Genomic DNA, 19070 nt, shown 5'->3' with positions numbered 1-19070 from the left:
GAACTTTGTCCCAGCTGATATCCGGAAATTCCACTCGGGACAGCCTTGATCTTGCACATGACGAAGAAAGCAACACTGCATAAAATGGCCCGGTCATGACCCTGAAATTGTCCTCGAAACAACGCTGCCCTTGGCACGGCTGGTAAAATGTTGCACGTTCCAGATTAGCCGGAATCGGTCCCGAATTTCCTGAGCTTTTCTCTGTTTCCTTACCGTTTAATTCGAGCTTAGACGTGCTTAGACTGCCGGTACTCCAGGGCTGTGGATTCGAAGCCGGAGTCGGATCTTTTTGGCCTCGCAACTGTTCCTCTTGGAAATGGCCCAGCTGGTGGCTGGTGGTAAAAAAAATTCTTTACATTTCTCAATCCGAACTAACTTTTTTTTCTTTCAGGTCAAATAATTTTGAGCCACCTCCAGAAAGTCGGCTAAGAAGCTGAGGAACCATCGGACGCGTGCCACCTCGCTGACAGAAGAAAGTAGAAGCCCAAAGCGGAACCGGAGGTGACCAAATCTTGCGTCGGAACCAAGTTCATTGGTCGTTAGTCGGATTTGGCGGTTTAGATTGCGCTGGGTGCGGTGGAGACGGTCATGTTGACGGAGAATGGTCACACCGAGATCGATCGACGAGTCGATGGACAAAAAACCAGAACCGCATCGAAAATCCCCGCCCAGCGATCCACAGGTCGACCCAAGAAGGACCCCAACGCCCCCAAGGCCAAGTACAAGCGCAAGCAGGACAAAGCGGCGGCGGCAGCAGCTACTCTACAAACCTTTGCCGCCGCGACAGCCACTTCTTCGCAGCAGCAGACCCTGCTTCCGTTTGCCGCATGTCAGCAACAGCTGTCCACGTTCATGCCCGTGCCCAAGTACCACGAGCGGGACATCCGGACGCAGATGTCCATCCTGTACGATTTCCTAACGCGCGGAATCGACGCCGAAGACGTCCAGTACATCCGCCAAAGCTACGAACTGCTGCTCGGTTACGACACCAACAATTACTGGCTCAACGCGACGCACTGGGTCGATCACTGCACGACGGACCGGAGTTTCCTGCCACCGCCACCGAAGAAGCGTAAAAAGGACAAGGAAACCGTGTGGGCCATCAAGCAGCACTCGACGGGGTCGGTGCGAACGCAGGGCTTCTACAAGATTGATCCGCGGGAAAAGGCCAAATACAAGTACCACCTTCTGCGCGGTACGGCGGCCGAGAACCACCTGAAGAATATCGAAACGGCCAAGGCCGTCACCAAAATGCAAGCACTTTTGCGGGAAGTCCGCTCGAACCAGCGCCGCCTGTTGACGGCGTTCGGCGCCAGCACCGAGTCCGAGCTGCTCAAGTCTGGAGTTTTTTTTGAAAAGGTCCAATAAACCAAATTTCCAGTTTTTGCTTTTTGAGTGTTTTTAGAACCGCCTTGAGTCAGGGGTATTGAAAAACACCCAAAAAGCAAAAACTGAAAATTTGGTTTATTGGTCCTTTTCAAAAAAAAACTCCAGAAGTTTAACCAGCTCAAGTTCCGCAAGAAGCAGCTCAAGTTTGCCAAATCTGCAATCTACGACTGGGGCCTGTTTGCGATGGAACCGATCGCCGCGGACGAGATGGTCATCGAGTACCAAATGTTGCGCCCGTCGGTGGCGGATCTGGGCGAAACCAAGTACGAAGCGATCGGCATCGGCAGCTCGTACCTGTTCCGGATCGACAAACTATTCGCCGACGCAGTCGAGCGGTAGATATCGTGACTCGTACGGAGGAGGCGGAAGAGTAGGCGATCGCGGACTTCACGGAGAAATGCATCCTCCAAGGTTGGCCAACCAGCAGCAGCGAGACCAGCACGGGATCACGACGATCACCGGCGGGACTATTCGTTGGCGACGGCTCCGTTCATGGATCCGGAGATTGTCGTTCAGCGACCCACCATCTATCTTCTGTCAACAGTCACCGCCTTCGCAACAGAATGGCCACGTCAGCGCCGGACTCGTGGACGCCGAGATGTAACTGTACCACTTGGAGATGGTCCAGGAGTAGTAGGCGGCAGCGGAATCTGTGCTGCGGGAGCTTGGGTAAACAGTTATTTTTTACATTTCTCAACTCAAACTAACTTTTCATCTTCCAGGTTCTGAAGATGGAGATGCCCAAAGCGGCACCAGCCATCCGGCACAAAGCATCGTCTACGACACCAGCTGAGGAGGTGGTCAAATCTTGTATAAGAACCAAGTTCATCGGCCATTGGTTGCGCTGGATGCGGTGGAAACGGTCATGATGCCGAGCAAGCAAGCTGCTGATGGAGGAACGTGTGGCCAAGATGTGTACCGATTTGCTTGCCCTCAAGCCGGGCGTCGTTTTCACCGAGAAAGGTGTCTCCGATCTGGCCCATCACTTCCTGTTGAATGCCGGAATCACGGCGATTCTCCGGCTTCATAAAACCAAAGACAGCCAAAAACTCACCGAGAAGGAAGGGAACGGTACCGGTCTGTCCGAGATGAAAAAGATGGACGACGAATACTTCTGCTTCGCCATGGAACGTACTAACTAAAGCCTGGACCATCTCTTCCGTGGTGCCTTCAAGGAAATTTTCAACGAAACCGAACGTAGTCGGCCGAAACTGGCCAATCGAGCAGGAAAAAAGCGAAAAGTGACCCATCCCGGCGAGGCGAGGGAACCTGTAGACAGCTTTTGTGTGGTGAGTTAACGTATCTTTACCTAAAACAAAAATAAACTTGGTTATTTTCCACAGCGCATCAACATCGCCCGGCTTCCTGGCATCCCCCAACTGGGATCGCCCCTAGCAGTCCAGCAAGTAGCACAGCGGAACCCCCGGCAGCCAAAGGACGAAAAACAAGCCAACCATCCTTGACCCGGCCTCTAACGTTCATGCCGTCACAGCCACAGTTTACGTCCTGTTCAAAATCGCGCAGATTGGACCGGCGGAAAAAGGGCCAACCCCTCTGAGCAACCAGACACGCCGGAACACCAAGCACGACTACCGGGAGGAACCAGCTAGCCTCCAGAGTTTGCAAAGAACCTTGGCACGAAGTCACTGCAGTTTAAGGTCCACCAAATCAATGTAAATTGAAGAAAAACGAAAAAAATGAATAAAAACATAAACAGCAGCAACAAACTTTCAATCCGAATAAATAAAATAGATGACAGATGCGAGAAAAAGAAGAACCTAAAAAAAGAGGTTGATGCGCGTCCGATTTTCCACCTTTACATCGTTCTTACATCGGCCCCGCGTGTAGGCCTCTTGCTATGTTAGAACAACCTTGACAGGTTGACGTTTCGGGTGCAAAATACCTTGATTCGGGTCTGATGCGTGTCTCAAAATCCGACCCGCATCGGCCCCTGTAGGTCTGATCGTCGCTCTGACGATCAGACCCGATCGGCCCCGTATTTCTTACTGGGTAGTGTTTCGCTACGGGTGACGACACGCACACCATCCCTGTTTGAAAAATGTCGCACGTCGTACGAGTTGTCGCACGGTTTTGATTTTACCGTTTCGATATCGATTGGTCGAAAGGACGACAAACGTGCGACAAACACTCGACATGCTCGACATTGTTTTTTCCATCGATTTACCTTCAATTCGACGTCGATTATCGTCGACGCAAACAGTTTGACAGTTCTCTTCAGTTGATCTTGTTCGGACTTGATCAAATCAGAAAAACAATATTGTTGTAAAGGTTCGTGAGGATTTTGGCTGGTTGATTGGTAAGTTGTGTTCCTTTTTGCTGGAAAGTTCCGGCCGGAGTGGGCGAGCGGCTAAATCATAACATTATGTTCCAGATTTCCTGATTTCAGCCTTCGCGACGGTGGAAGAGAACGTGAAACATCGTTAACCCGGCGGATCATGCCGGAAGATGGGACGGGAAGGAACCGGTCTGCGATCGAAAGCGGATTGGGGTGAGTCGTGTTTTTTTAAACGTTGGAGGTGTGCCGGGAGGAAAAAAGAGGACGATGAAAATGTGCGTGGGGGAGGACAGGAGGGGGGATCCAAACCTAATGCAATCACAAATTCTAAACAATAAAATAATAAAAAAAAATAATTCTTGAATAATTCATTCTTCAATTCTTATTCAATTATTCTTCAATTCTACGAGCCAAAACTTTTTTTAAATCTCAAACACAAAAATTCTGAAATTCTTTACTTCTGAAATTCTAGTATTCAAAAATTTTACAATAATAAAGTAAAAATTATAAAACTCTAAAATTCTGAAACCTGGCTCAACTCGAGGGGGCAGCATGAAATTTGTGGGAGTAGCGAACAGCTCTAATTCTCCATACAAACTTTGGAGAAAACCCATTCGGCTCTGTCCAAATATTTTGAATTTTTTGAAAAATACAAAGTAAACATGTTTTTGGGGTCCCCTTGAGTTGAGCCTGCGCAGAAACTTTGTTGGTCGGTGTTATTTATAAAATAATAAAATTATAAATAAATAATCAAATTATTAAATTATTAAATTATTAAATTATTAAATTATTAAATTATTAAATTATTAAATTATTAAATTATTAAATTATTAAATTATTAAATTATTAAATTATTAAATTATTAAATTATTAAATTATTAAATTATTAAATTATTAAATTATTAAATTATTAAATTATTAAATTATTAAATTATTAAATTATTAAATTATTAAATTATTAAATTTTTAAATTATTAAATTATTAAATTATTAACGGTACACATCAACCATCGCTTTTGCACCCAGATTTCTGTTACAGACATTTTAGTATCTTCAAAAATACGGGAACTATCGATATGATTTTTTATTCATCCCCTAAATTACAGTCTTCAAAGTTATTTACAATAAAGTTTGACCATTTTGACAATCAGATTCTTTCAGGATTGGGTCCGTAAGTTTGACAAATTTGGAATAAGAAGACAACAACTTCTTCGGTTGCTGTGCACCCTTAAATTATTAAATTATTAAATTATTAAATTATTAAATTATTAAATTATTAAATTATTAAATTATTAAATTATTAAATTATTAAATTATTAAATTATTAAATTATTAAATTATTAAATTATTAAATTTTTAAATTATTAAATTATTAAATTATTAAATTATTAAATTATTAAATTATTAAATTATTAAATTATTAAATTATTAAATTATTAAATTATTAAATTATTAAATTATTAAATTATTAAATTATTAAATTATTAAATTATTAAATTATTAAATTATTAAATTATTAAATTATTAAATTATTAAATTATTAAATTATTAAATTATTAAATTATTAAATTATTAAATTATTAAATTATTAAATTATTAAATTATTAAATTATTAAATTATTAAATTATTAAATTATTAAATTATTAAATTATTAAATTATTAAATTATTAAATTATTAAATTATTAAATTATTAAATTATTAAATTATTAAATTATTAAATTATTAAATTATTAAATTATTAAATTATTAAATTATTAAATTATTAAATTATTAAATTATTAAATTATTAAATTATTAAATTATTAAATTATTAAATTATTAAATTATTAAATTATTAAATTATTGAATCGAAAATTTGACAAACACAAAATTATTATCTACAATTCTTAAATTTTATTCATCCTTATGTTTTGAAATTCTTAATTTCTAAAATTCTTAACTTCTAGAAATTTTAAATAATTTGAATATTTTCGCCAGGTATCAAGTAGGAGAAATTCTCGAATGTTTAGCAAAATAAGCACTCGCTACTGACTCCATCCAATTTACTTATTTTAACTATTCAAACAACTAATTTTAATTTAATAGAAACTTGCTTGCTCACTTCTTATTGGCCGATTTATCATTTGATTTCAGTTGAAAACGCTTTTTATGAGCTGTAATTGAATGTCAAAGTGCTGATATGGCAACATTAAAGGCACGCTGGAATTAGATGCTGTTCCCTAGTTACAGTATTTTTTATTATTTAATTCATTTCAGATCTGTATCAAACAGTCTCCAAACAGGACAATGAAAGTGTTGGTGGTGTTTGATTTTTAGAGAATGTCAAAATCGCCATTATCAATACTAAGACCTGGAAAAAGAACAAACTTGCGGCCGAGTACAACCTCTGAGTGAAAGCGATGGAGGTGAACGAACTACTCACGGGGCAGCACACGAATTCTACCGGATTGGCCATCATCAAGCGAAATTTGGAAAATTGTGACTGCAGTGATAGTGAATATTTGGAAAACAAAGTGCCAGGCCAGTAAAAACTAATCGATATCAATAAAAATCAGCAAAACAACAAATAAAATGAATTTTATTTCGAAAATAACCTAAAAATTCCGAAATGACAGCACACGACAATAGCACGACATCCTAAATAACAAAACCGTGCGACGTCGGTCGAATGTCGTACGACAATGTCGAACAATTTCGATGATCGATCGCACGACAAATACGACATTTTGGTGCAAAAACGTATGACATTCGTGCGAATGTCGCACGACATTGTCGTGCGACGTCGTACAATTGCACATACGACAAACGACGGACGTCGGACGGACTTTTCAGTCAGGGATTAAGGGCCGATCGCGGTGTGTCGAAAGTGCAAAATTTTCTGGAAAAAAAGTCGCAAAAGTTTTTGAAATTGTTGAAAATTTAAAAAGTGGTTTCGGTAGCGCAAAAGCATACAACTCCAAAGCAGCAAATTTATGTTCTGCTGCTACGTTCGCTTCCGGGTATGAAGACCGTTAGGCTTCGAGACAAAAGCCCCCGTTACGATAGCGAGAGAAAACCGGAACTAAGTTTCGGTAGCTCTTAGGCGAACTAGGTAGCGCGGCCCTGATAAGGCTGCCTACCGAAAAGGGAGGATCGCGAATGGCAAGAAGATTGGAGATCCAGAACAAACGGCAGAAGCCCATTAAAAGGCAGATCACCGATTGGCAACTCGGTTCTTGGAACTGCAGGTCTCTAAACTTTCTGGGTTTCGAATTCGCTTTGGCGAAAGAGTTGCAACCCCGCAACTTCGATGTTGTGGCACTGCAGGAGGTGTGCTTGGAGGAGGAGCAGGTGCTCGACTGGCCAGGTCGGCAGACCGATTCCCGTTTTTTTCTGAGCGGCGGCAAGGACAAGAAGCTGGGTACCGACTTTATTGTGCGGGGCATGATGCAGGATCGCGTGTCCGGCTTCACGGCGATCAGCGAGCGGATGTGCAAGTTGAGGATAAGAGGCCGTTTCTTCAGCTATAGCATCATCAACGTGCACTGCCCCCACGAGGAAAAGTCCGACGATGAAAAGGAAGCATTTTACGCGACGCTGGAGGAGGTGTATGACGGCTGTCCGCGGCAGGATGTGAAACTCATCATTGGGGACATGAACGCTCGGTTCGGAAGGGAGGAAATGTTTCGGCCGACTATAGGCCCAGAAAGCCTGCACTCGGTCACGTATGACAACGGCCAACGCTGCATCGACTTTGCAGCCTCCCGGGGAATGGTGGTCAGGAGCACCTACTTTCCTCGCAAGGACATCCACAAAGCCACCTGGACATCACCTGACCAACGGACGAAAACGCAAATCGACCACGTCCTGATCGACGGCCGATTCTTCTCGGACGTAACGCACGTGCGCACCTTTCGCGGTGCGAATATTGACTCGGACCACTACCTAGTTGGAGTTGACATGCGCTCAAAGCTGTCGACGGTGTTTAACCAACGCCGAAGCCGGCGGGCCCCTCCGTTCAATACCGCATGTCTGCAGAGCGGAGATGTGGCCCACAGTTACGCGCAGCAGCTGGAAGCGAATCTGCCAGGTGAGAAGGAACTTGGCGCAGCCTCGCTCGAAGATGGTTGGAGTCGCATACGCTCAGCCATCGGCAGTGCAGCGGAAGCCACACTGGGTAGTGCGATCCGAGTCAGCCGAAACGATTGGTATGACGACGAGTGCCAACGGATTACCGCCGAGAAGAAGGCAGCTTACGACAGGAAGCTGCACAAGGCGACGAGAGGGAACGTGGAACGATACAGGCAGGCTCGGAATCGGCAGGTCGCGGTCTTCAAGCTCAAGAAGCGCCAGCAGGAAGACCGGGATTGCGCAGAAATGGAGCAGCTATTCCGAGCTAACGAGTCGCGGAAGTTCTACGAGAAGGTGAACCGGTCCCGCAAAGGCTTCGTGCCGCGAGCCGATGTATGCAGGGACAACGAGGGAAACTTGATCGTGAACAAAAGCGAGGTGTTGGACAGGTGGAAGCAGTACGTCAACGAGCACCTCAACGGCGATGAAGCGAACGGAGACGGCGATGGAGTCAACCTTGGAGCACCCGCAGCTGATGCTGGAATAAGCTGGAATGCGGCAACTACCGCGGCATCACGCTTGTCAACGCGGCCTACAAAATCCTCTCTCAGATCCTCTGCCGTCAGCTGTCACCCCATGCAAGGAGGTTTGTGGGGCCCTACCAAGCGGGCTTCACTGGCGCGCGCGCCACCACGGACCAAATATTTTGTCTCCGACAGATCCTCGAGAAATGTCGTGAGTACAACGTGCCCACACATCACATCTTCATCGACTTCAAGGCAGCCTATGATACAGTCGACCGCGAGCAGCTATGGCAGATTATGCACGAGAACGGATTCCCGGATAAACTGACTCGGCTGATCAAGGCTACCTTGGATGGTGTGATGTGTCACGTGCGTGTTTCGGGGGAATTAGCGGAACCCTTTGGAACACGCCGAGGGCTGCGGCAAGGTGATGGCTTATCCTGTGCGCTGTTCAACATCGTCCTTGAGGGCATTATTCGAAGGGCGGGCATCGAAACGAGTGGCACGATTATGAACAAGTCCTACCAGTTGCTTGCTTTTGCCGATGACATCGACATTGTGGCAAGAAACCTGGAGACGGTGAAGGACGTCTACACCCGACTGAAGGTACAAGCAAGACTTGTAGGACTTGGCATGAATACGACGAAAACAAAGTACATGAGAGGAAGGGGCTCGAGGGATGTCGGCCCCCCAAGTCTCACCCCTCTAGCTGTGGATGATGATGAGTTGGAGGAGGTGAGTGAGTTCGTGTACTAGGGATCACTGGTAACCGCCGACAACGACACCAGCAAAGAGATCCGGACTCGTATTTTTGCCGGGAATCGTGCGTACTTCGGATTACGGAAGACCCTCACTTCGGATCGGGTGCAACGCCGCACGAAGCTGACGATGTACAAAACACTGATTAGACCGGTAGTCTTCTATGGACGATGCGGCAGGAGGACGAACGTGCCCTTGGAATTTTCGAACGGAAGGTGCTACGAACGATCTACAGTGGAGTGCAGGTGTCTGACGGAGTGTGGCGAAGACGCATGAACAACGAACTGCACGCGCTTCTTGAAGAACCGACCATCGCCACCCAGGCGAAGATCGGGAGGCTCAGGTGGGCCGGCCATGTCGCCCGAATGGACGAGTGCCAGCCTGTCAGACTGCTTTTTGACCGCGCTGAACCAGCTGGCGGTACAGGCAGAAGAGCAGGGAAACCGCGCGCACGTTGGGGAGATCAAGTGAATGGTGACATCCGGAAGATCTGTAACCTGGGAAATTGGAGAGTAACAGCACAAGACCGAGAAAGATGCAAGCGTCTTCTTGCTACAGCACGCGTACCTGGTGCGCTATGCTGATTGGTATGGTATGTATGGATGACACCAGAGGATAATAGAGACCATATTTGATGGAAAAATGTCATTCATTTCGATGAATTTTGATTAAAAACCCATTTTTATCGCAAAAATTAAAAGGTGTCTAAATTACCCCCACACTTTTGTGTGGGGGTAATATGACACCCCTATGGGGTAGTTTGGACATGCAAATCAAACCATCCACATTAACGCCCCGGGTCTTTTGTGGTCTCTATTGCAAGTTTCTGCTCGAACCTAGGAGTCCGAAGGCTTGAATGGGGAGAGCACCCAAACCTCTTTCTACTCCAAGGAACCTTCCACCCCAGTGTTTGAACTGACGACCTTCGGATTGCGAATCCAACCGCCGCCAGCGATTCCACCGGAGTAGGCTTGGTTTGGTGTGTTGTTTGTACTTATGGCATGGAGACGACTCCTATACATCTGGAATGACTTAACGGCCTAACAACCAAGGCCGGGGCCGACGTTTTACTTCCTCATCCGATAGAAGGTTGCAGCAGATGGGAATCGATTTGGACATGCCTTGTGGGGTAATTTGGACATGCCTTGTGGGGTAATATGGGGGTCTAGCTCATTTCCCCGAATGACATTTCCCCGAATGCCATTTCCCCGAAAATCATTTCCCCTAAATGGCCACATCCCCGAATACCACTTCCCCTAATCAGCTACATCCCCGAATGCCATTTCCCCGAATATTATTTCCCCTAATCGGCTATATCCCCGAATATCATTTCCCCTAATCGGCCATTTTCCAGAATGCCATTTCCCCGAAGTGACACTTACGCCAATTGCCGCTTATTTAAATTTAAATTTTCATATCCCCTAATCATCATTTTCGCTAAAGCCTTTTCCATGACTAACAGTTATTTTCTTTCTCAATTTTACCGAACAAACAGCTTTTTGGGTATGCTGTTGATTAAATGTTGTAAATTGGGTAGTAAAGCTCTTTGTTAATTTTTATGAACAACGGTAAAAAACAAAATTAAAAACCATTTCTGATAACTTTTTTTTTTCATTTTTATGCAAATAAAAAGTTATTGACAAGACAACATTTTTTCGATGGATCAACTATGGTCCCCTTGGAACGAGCTGTCAAGCAGAAGCTTTTATGCCAAAAAGGGCCGTGAAGTGATTTTTTTAAAATTGAATTAAAAATCCATTTTAAATCCTTTGCGGTCGGTCAAAGGGTCATTGTACTTAGAAATATAAGCATTATCGTTGTGAACAATAATATCACAAATTATAGCGGAATTAAAAGGAACAACTCGTCTCTTTGTATTCATAGTAATGCATTCTGCTAAAACGCTCAACCAAACCACAACAAATTTAAGCTTAATTTTAGGCCCCAATTACAGTCCAGACTCGATTATCCGATGTTTCGATTATCCGAAGTTCGATTATCCGAAGGTTTGTATGGGACTTCGAATAATCGAATCAAAAACAAAATTTTTTTTCTTCTTTTTCTTGTTTTAAACATCAAATTTGAGTTCTGCAACCCCATTTTAGTCAAATTTGAATAGTTGATTTTGATAAAATGCTTTTTTTTCAATATTTCAACACCGCCATATTGGCCTTGAATTTAAAAGTTTTAAATCACTTTAACGTAGTTTAGGGGACATACGCTCGACAATAAAAAATAATATTATATAACTTTTTCTTTACAGCATTTTAAAGAAATCGCGCCGTTCCGTACCCCATGAAAAGACGCGTTTTATCGTATATTAAAAATATTTTCGCCGCGAAGCGCGATATCTATTTGAGACGTGAGACGTATTCCATTGACGCCGGATAATTTCGCACTGTTGATCACATTAAATAATTTTCGGTTTATCTTTCAATGAATATATTTTTTCGAGTTGGAAAAGAGTTGCGCGATTGAAAAGTTGTTTTTTGTCGGCTTCGTTTCAGGCGCGTTAGGATAGACCATTAGCGCGCGTTTTTGAAGTTTTTTATTGGATTGTGAGTAGCGAGACCTCGCGGTTACTCTGCAACTTGTTTTTCGGAGCCTTTTATTTAATATTTTATTTTTCATAAGTTTTTTCTGGTAAACATCGTTGATTGGAAGGCACGCCGCCGGTTTATCTCATTTAAATAATTTTATTACAATCGGTTACGGGGTGTCCTGTTTTCTTTTCGTTTATATTCGTTTATATCGATTTTATGAAAAGTAAAGCGTAATTTATTTACTATTTTTTTAAATTTGCTCGCGTTATCTAAATTGTAAAAACAGTTAAAAATATACTGATAAGTCCAGCCCATAGCACTACTGCTCGGCTGGCACGCGTTCGATAAAAAAAAACTTTTTAAACAATCAATTATCTATCTTTCCGCAGCCGACTGCCTAAGATTTAAAATTTTCAACCGATAAACAAAATGCTCATGGTCACATCACTGCCACTCGTGAATCCTGCCCTCATACCCATCTACTAACCCCCTCAAAACTCATGTGATACTTTGTCGGAGAAGCAGTCGATTGGGCGGTCTCTATCACTCAAGTATCGGACTAACATTCCCATCCACTTCCCCGTGACTCTACCACTGGTCGTGGCCGGCGCCGGTATTGATCAGCATGATAGGGGCCTTTGAGAAGTTGCGAAGCGAGGAAAGATAGCACCCACTCATCTTCCACGGCTCGTGGATGTAACTTCTGGAGGTCCTGGTCAATAACGGAGTAGCAACTGCGGGTGGGCACCTATGCTTATGCTTATGCATACGCTCGACAATAAAAAATAGGCATAACAATTTTTTTTTTCGTGATTCGATTATCCGAAGTTTTGATTATCCGGAGTGAAATTTTTCCGAAGCCTTCGGATAATCAAGTCTGGACTGTGCTAGATTTTTTTTGTTCAATTAACATTTGTATTCAACCGTATAATTAGATGTTGTTTTTGAGAAATTTGCAAGGAAATTTGTCTTTTTTCGAACTTTGTCAAAGAACCCAAAAATCTGACAAATAGGTACATAAGGCTGGTTCAAATTTTTTTTTTAAGTTTTCGTTGATTATACTTTTCGCCAAATCCCAAACCAGCAATGTGAATAAAATGATCAGTGTGTACGGGGTTCTGTACTACGAAAATCGCAGGGTATGTTTTTTGAATCATAAAAAATAACAAAACTTCTATTGCATTATTATTATCATGTCTATAAGAAAACAGTATTTGTTTTGAGAATATATGTATAAAAAAGATCTGTACCAATATTCATTGTATTGAATCCCCCCTAAAATGCTACGTCTGTTCTGAATGAAGCCAAAAAGAAAGCTGATCATTCAAGGCCAATACGAACCTTTAAATATGTTGTTTGATGTGATAAAAATTGTCATCATTTTTTTTTTAAATGCCATTTCGAACGCGGTCAAGCGGAAATGCCCGGTGCCCAGGAGCGTGCGCGCTCCGGGGCACCGGGCATTTCCGCTTGACCTCGTTCGGGGAAATGGCATTCAGGGAAATTACTATTCAGGGATATGACTAATCGGGTAAGTGGCATTCGGGATTGTGGCCCATTCGGGAAAATGGCATTCGGGGATGTGGACGATTAGGAGAAATGGGAAATTCGGGTAAATGGAATTCGGGGAAATGACTATTAAGGGAAGTGTCTTTTCGGGGAAGTGGCATTCGGGGAAATGTCCCTTCGGTAATATGGGTTTCGGGGAAATGCCATAGATTCGTAATATGGACATACCTTGTGGGGTAATATGAACACCTTTTGTGGGGTAATTTGGACACATGTTGAAGAATAAGTTTAACATTTGATTTTTTGAGCATGTTTTTTATCCTTCAACCTGGTTTTGTAATTGCTTTATATTTTGAAGTGGTGCTCACAATATTTCATCAAAGGTTTAAATAATGATTTTGTGATAGAACTATAATTCAATAGGAAGATAACAAATAGTTCAGTGTAGTATACCAAATTTAATCATTAATACTGAAATGATTTAAACATTGATTCTGGATCAGGCACACTATACTTGTTTTTAGTGATTAAGGTATCGTTTATGTTTTTATAAATCAATCTTTATATAGAATTTATTAGCCTTAAAATATCATTTTTTTTTAATTTAACATTCTGTAGCCCTTCAAATTTAAATATTATTGTAAACCAGCATAGAAATTAGAAATGTCAAAGAAAATAATTAAAAGCAATCAACATTAGAGTCTGTTGAACGCCAAATGTACAGTAATCAGATTTTCATCAATTCGAATATTGGAATAAATTTATCTAAATTAAAAAATAGGGGTTTTGTGAAAGTTCTCATTGCTCACATTCATTTTTGATTGTTTTGACATATTAAATCCCTCTAAATTTATCTAAATCCCTTTAAAAACTCATCCAACCATGAAAGTTACTTTTTTGTTGCCTGACAGGTAGACTTTCAGGTATGTCCAAATTACCCCACAAGCCATGTCATAATTACCCCCAAAGCATATTCTATCATAAATTGCGATTTTTGTTGATAAAAATGGATAAAATGCACAATTTTTATACGTACATATCTCAGGCATCGTCCAAGCAACCCCCTTAAACAAAAAATGTCCACTTTTTTGCCATATAACCCCTGCAAAACCTTATTTCCTAACCTTCAAATATTAGAATTTAAGGCAGTGCCAACCGGCCTTTGGAATCTTTTACACATTATACCAAAACTACTTCACCTATTCCAACTTTTTTGGTTTGTCCATACTCCTAGGCCATTACTAGTACTAGCCTTATCACTTAAATTGCCGTATTCTCTTCCGAAGAAAACGTGATTATTAAAGGGGTGTCCAAATTACCCCCCCTGTCCATATTACCCCAAACTCCCCTACTTAAAAAAAATAACATCAATTTTCCTGTTTTTAAACCTTTGCATGGCAATATCTCAGCAATTGGGTCTTAAAATGAAGCTTAAATTTAAGATATTATTGTTCACAACGATCAAGCTTATTTTTCTGAGTTCAATGACCCTTCTCCACACCAACTCGCAATCCAAAGGTCGTCAGTTCAAACACTGGGGTGAAAGGTTTCTTGGAATAGAAAGAGGTTTAGGTGCTCTCCCCATTCAAGTCTCCGGACTTTTAGGTTCGAGCAGAAACTTGCAATAGAGACCACAAAAGACCCGGAGGTCGCTAATGTGGATGGTTAGATTTTTTGATATATCGACACTTACATTGATTTTGTTTAATTAGGCAATGTTTTGTTATAAACCCCTAATAATTTACTGCATGCAAAAATATTTCGATTAATACAACAAAAAAATTGCTGAAAATAGTTGAAAAATATGGTCCAGCATGTTTTTGCCTTTCTTACTAAAGAAAGGTATAGTGTTTGCTTTTGGCTCCGACGCCAAATCAAGCTTCGTTCCCAAATCATTTCTCGAGAAATATTCATTCGAAAAATCTGCAAAAAATTGGACGATCGATTTTCGACGCCCGATCGATTGACAATGACAGAATTCGTCTACCTCCAATATCCGAATTTTGGCGCTTAATTTACTGTAGAGCACGCGTGACGTCCGTGTGTGGTAAAAAAGTGCTCAATTTTGTGGTAGGGGGTTTCTCAGAGCCCACATTATGGATTTGAGCTCTCTTGGGCGCATTTGAAAGGGGATGTGCTGAACCTGAACCAGTTCCATACCAAATTTGAATTTATCCATTTTTTATGGGGACTCGGAGTGTGTTTTCACCAAATCAGGCGGTTTTCAAATGAAAATTCGGTCGAAAATTAAAGTATTGAAATCGTTTATTTGTCCAAAAAATTGCATTTTTCCAGCCCTACATCCTCCCAAATTTTCATCCATGTCGGTAATGTGGTTTTGATTTACAGCTTGTGGACTAATTCACTGTGAGGGGAAAACCCTAAAAAGGTAAAAGCCAATTTTCACCAAATGCCAAAACTATTCCTTTGGCATTTTATCTATTTTTTTTTCTCTACATCATAATCTAGACCATACTCGATGTTCTGAAACAAATTTGACCTCATTTGGATTTACCGTTCAGATTTTAGAAAATTTCCATTTTTGCCTTTCTTACTAAAGAAAGGTATAGTGTTTGCTTTTGGCTCCGACGCCAAATCAAGCTTCGTTCCCAAATCATTTCTCGAGAAATATTCATTCGAAAAATCTGCAAAAATCATGGACGATCGATTTTCGACGCCCGATCGATTGACAATGACAGAATTGGTCTACCTCCAATATCCGAATTTTGGCGCTTAATTTACTGTAGAGCACGCGTGACGTCCGTGTGTGGTAAAAAGTGCTCAATTTTGTGGTAGGGGTTTCTCAGAGCCCACATTATGGATTTGAGCTCTCTTGGGCGCATTTGAAAGGGGATGTGCTGAACCTGAACCAGTTCCATACCAAATTTGAATTTATCCATTTTTATGGGGACTCGGAGTGTGTTTTCACCAAATCAGGCGGTTTTCAAATGAAAATTCGGTCGAAAATTGAAGTATTGAAATCGTTTATTTGTCCAAAAATTGCATTTTTCCAGCCCTACATCCTCCCAAATTTTCATCCATGTCGGTAATGTGGTTTTGATTTACAGCTTGTGGACTAATTCACTGTGAGGGGGAAAAACCCCTAAAAAAGGTAAAAGCCAATTTTCACCAAATGCCAAAACTATTCCTTTGGCATTTTATCTAATTTTTTTTCTCCACATCATAATCTAGACCATACTCGATGTTCTGAAACAAATTTGACCTCATTTGGATTTACCGTTCAGATTTTAGAAAATTTCCATTTTTGCCTTTCTTACTAAAGAAAGGTATAGTGTTTGCTTTTGGCTCCGACGCCAAATCAAGCTTCGTTCCCAAATCATTTCTCGAGAAATATTCATTCGAAAAATCTGCAAAAATCATGGACGATCGATTTTCGACGCCCGATCGATTGACAATGACAGAATTCGTCTACCTCCAATATCCGAATTTTGGCGCTTAATTTACTGTAGAGCACGCGTGACGTTCGTGTGTGGTAAAAAAGTGCTCAATTTTGTGGTAGGGGGTTTCTCAGAGCCCACATTATGGATTTGAGCTCTCTTGGGCGCATTTGAAAGGGGATGTGCTGAACCTGAACCAGTTCCATACCAAATTTGAATTTATCCATTTTTTATGGGGACTCGGAGTGTGTTTTCACCAAATCAGGCGGTTTTCAAATAAAAATTCGTTCGAAAATTAAAGTATTGAAATCGTTTATTTGTCCAAAAAATTGCATTTTTCCAGCCCTACATCCTCCCAAATTTTCATCCATGTCGGTAATGTGGTTTTTGATTTACAGCTTGTGGACTAATTCACTGTGAGGGGGAAAAACCCCTAAAAAAGGTAAAAGCCAATTTTCACCAAATGCCAAAACTATTCCTTTGGCATTTTATCTAATTTTTTTTCTCTACATCATAATCTAGACCATACTCGATGTTCTGAAACAAATTTGACCTCATTTGGATTTACCGTTCTGATTTTAGAAAATTTCCATTTTTGCCTTTCTTACTAAAGAAAGGTATAGTGTTTGCTTTTGGCTCCGACGCCAAATCAAGCTTCGTTCCCAAATCATTTCTCGAGAAATATTCATTCGAAAAATCTGCAAAAATCATGGACGATCGATTTTCGACGCCCGATCGATTGACAATGACAGAATTCGTCTACCTCCAATATCCGAATTTTGGCGCTTAATTTACTGTAGAGCACGCGTGACGTCCGTGTGTGGTAAAAAGTGCTCAATTTTGTGGTAGGGGTTTCTCAGAGCCCACATTATGGATTTGAGCTCTCTTGGGCGCATTTGAAAGGGGATGTGCTGAACCTGAACCAGTTCCATACCAAATTTGAATTTATCCATTTTTTATGGGGACTCGGAGTGTGTTTTCACCAAATCAGGCGGTTTTCAAATGAAAATTCGGTCGAAAATTGAAGTATTGAAATCGTTTATTTGTCCAAAAAATTGCATTTTTCCAGCCCTACATCCTCCCAAATTTTCATCCATGTCGGTAATGTGGTTTTTGATTTACAGCTTGTGGACTAATTCACTGTGAGGGGGAAAAACCCCTAAAAAAGGTAAAAGCCAATTTTCACCAAATGCCAAAACTATTCCTTTGGCATTTTATCTAATTTTTTTTCTCCACATCATAATCTAGACCATACTCGATGTTCTGAAACAAATTTGACCTCATTTGGATTTACCGTTCAGATTTTAGAAAATTTCCATTTTTGCCTTTCTTACTAAAGAAAGGTATAGTGTTTGCTTTTGGCTCCGACGCCAAATCAAGCTTCGTTCCCAAATCATTTCTCGAGAAATATTCATTCGAAAAATCTGCAAAAAATCATGGACGATCGATTTTCGCCGCCTCGTCGACAAGTTGCCAAGTTGAGCTTCACAAGCAGACGCGAGCAATGCTGGCGCGTGATGCTGGCGCGTATAGAGTTTTGATACTAGATTACCCCCTTTTAGTGCAAGTTGCTTTATCGATTGCTCGTTCATCACACATCGCCTATCATTATTTTCTATGCTTAGCTTCAGTTAACGCAAACTAGACGCAAGCAGCTATCTGTTCTGAAGCCTCATGCTCATTCTTTTGCCTTTCTTTATTGTTTTGCTCATTCTCTGATCGAACTCTGAGCGAACGAATTTCTGGGAAGCGTTCAAGCTTCCCATGTGCCAGTGACAACGCACATCGCGGGTTTGGTTTTCTAGCTTCGGTACTAGCCTTTTTGTGTATTAGTATTTTTGTTCATCGTACCAGCGCACCACGGTGGTTTATTCGGTACGTTTGCGTTTGTCGTAGTGAAGTCCCACCGAGCGCTCAGTCGTTGTATGCTTCCCAATCCCAAAAACGCCTAAATGCTTGCTTATTGAAAGTCTCAATTTTGCCTAACGCCTAAATGACAGTTTAGTGAATTACAGTAGGCGTTTCAAAGCTTTCAAGAACATTTATGCGGCTTTACCGTTACATCGTTGTTTACAACACGGCAAATTCTCGGGTGTTGAAACACTTTCTGCCAGTTATTTTGTAACCACTTTAACGCATTGGAGCAAGACGGAATTATTTTGTTTTCTCGTTAATTTTTTATATTTTGAAAAGTGCAAAAACACTCAGAGAAAACGAACAATTTAGCGATATGCAGAAAACATTACGAACATCGCAAATTGTGAGCTAATTCTCTGTCTCAAAAACAATGTGTTCTGATTTAAAAATCGAAAATGCTTGTGTGCGAGCACAGTTTACAACCGGCCATGGCAAATGGGGCAAAAACCAGCGCTTTTCAGTTATATGAAAAAATATGGTTGAGTTTCGAATTGTATTATGAATGGACCATTCTTTATATTGCTATTTCTTTGAAAAAAAAAAAAAAAAAAAAATCAACTGCCGTTAACTTCCTTTTGTAAGAAAGGCTCTATCTCACCCCAGGTGGGATTAAATCGGGTTTTTTTTACAGAATATTCCACAACTCCACAAAAATTAGTTAATTTTCTGAAAAAAATATTCTT

General features: G+C 41.2%; 1 protein-coding gene and 1 long non-coding RNA gene across 6 annotated transcripts in view; one reads left to right on the top strand and one right to left on the bottom strand.

The window, feature by feature from the left end:
- The window catches only part of LOC6050100 (liprin-alpha-1), a 232958-nt gene that overhangs the window by 79767 nt on the left and 134121 nt on the right, over nt 1–19070 (bottom strand). The gene's annotated exons all lie outside the window — the stretch shown is intronic.
- Nucleotides 3567–6040, top strand: LOC119766655. The gene is made up of 3 exons (XR_005277033.1): nt 3567–3706; nt 3782–3898; nt 5944–6040. It is a non-coding gene; the product is annotated as an uncharacterized LOC119766655 (long non-coding RNA).

The sequence above is a fragment of the Culex quinquefasciatus genome, chromosome 2 (assembly GCF_015732765.1).
Source record: "Culex quinquefasciatus strain JHB chromosome 2, VPISU_Cqui_1.0_pri_paternal, whole genome shotgun sequence".
Classification (NCBI taxonomy): Eukaryota; Metazoa; Arthropoda; class Insecta; order Diptera; family Culicidae; genus Culex; species Culex quinquefasciatus.
This window is presented reverse-complemented; position numbering and strand designations above follow the sequence as displayed.